The sequence below is a fragment of the Mus pahari genome, chromosome 21, assembly GCF_900095145.1.
Source record: "Mus pahari chromosome 21, PAHARI_EIJ_v1.1, whole genome shotgun sequence".
Lineage (NCBI taxonomy): Eukaryota > Metazoa > Chordata > Mammalia > Rodentia > Muridae > Mus > Mus pahari.
In genome coordinates this window covers 7,137,184-7,138,664 of record NC_034610.1, presented here as the reverse complement: position 1 = coordinate 7,138,664, position 1,481 = coordinate 7,137,184, and positions in this window count along the sequence as shown.

Sequence of the window (1,481 nt, the reverse complement as noted above, 5' to 3'; positions counted from 1 at the left end):
CAAGAAGAAGTAGTCTCCTGTTTAAGTGCTTCACATTAGTGCATCAAAAATATGAATAACATACCATGGTCTCAAATTTTATACTTCAGTCTAATTTTTAAAAAACTCATAATTAAGAGAGCTATGAATCTGCTCTCCATTGGCAGATACTTTATTCCAGATGCAACTAATTAGTAACAGGAACATAGTGGCTCAGGGATGTTTGTGTTATGTGGTGGGGGTGGGGGAGGACAGAATATAGCTAATATGCTACCAAGGGCATAGCTCTGGGAGAAGGGAGGATGTGTGAAGAGCATCTCCGCTTCATCCTAAGCATCTCTCCAGCATCATCCCTGTAGTGGGATCATTTATTATTATCATCAGTGCATTTGGATATTAATAGATATTTACACTTTCCAAAATATTTTATATGCGCAATGGTATAATATGTCTTCAACACCACCCGTAGTAACACCACATGTTTCTTAACCAGACGCTGAATTTCGGAGGAACCAAGCAACACAGAGAAGGTCACTTCTGTTTGCCAATTATAAATTATAACTTANTGTTTCATAAGCCCTGAAGATTTTTGCCTGGATGTACATTTTGCTGCCAATTCATTAGAAATTGGAATCTCTCAATAGCTCTAAACTATTATGAAAAGCATATGCTTTTCATAATAAAGTAATGCTCTCTATTTAAGCAATATCAGCTGTGTACAGGGATATTCCCTTCCCCTCNCTCTTTTTCTTCGGTGCTGAAGAAAGTACTCGGGGGCCTAGTACATACTAGACAGGTGTCCCCCATCTATAACTAAGCTACAAACACAGCCCTCAATTATGGAGAATCAGTCAGGCATTTCTGGGGATGGTATCTCCTGTATGCCTCTTGACTGCTTCAGGAGCTCTGGTTCCATGCAACCACATTTTTAATTGTGAAACTCCTGTTGGTAACNATCTATCAGAGCTAAGTGGATCTACAGGCGCTGTCCATGCAGATACATTGTCTTCTAAGATGTGTTCTTCTAGAGCTTTCCTTCTATCANGTGGAGCTAACTCAGTCCATAAATCACAGCCTGTGAAATCCCTAAGAGAAAAAAATAGACAAAGTAATCTACACACACCAAGTACTGAAACTAATGATCACCAAAGGAAGGATCATTGACCAACCTAGGCTAAGAACAAGCTGTAGTATAGAACTCAGTAACTTAACGTTCTCCTCTCATGAACAACAACAACAACAAAAAGTACCTTGGTTCATAGGGAGAAAGAACTAAAAACAAAGCCCAACAACTCCTCCCTGCTGCTCCCATGGCTAAGGACAAGCAGGAGTCTCGCAGGCCATATACTCCCTGTGCTTCCAGGATTCTCCATCTCTGCATACTTGAGGTAACCCTCTCATCTCTAACTGGAGCTATGNCCCTGTTATGTTCATTTTTAAGTCACTCTCACCTTATAGCTCGAGAATCTGAAAAATTCCAAACAAGCTGGCAACAACATCAC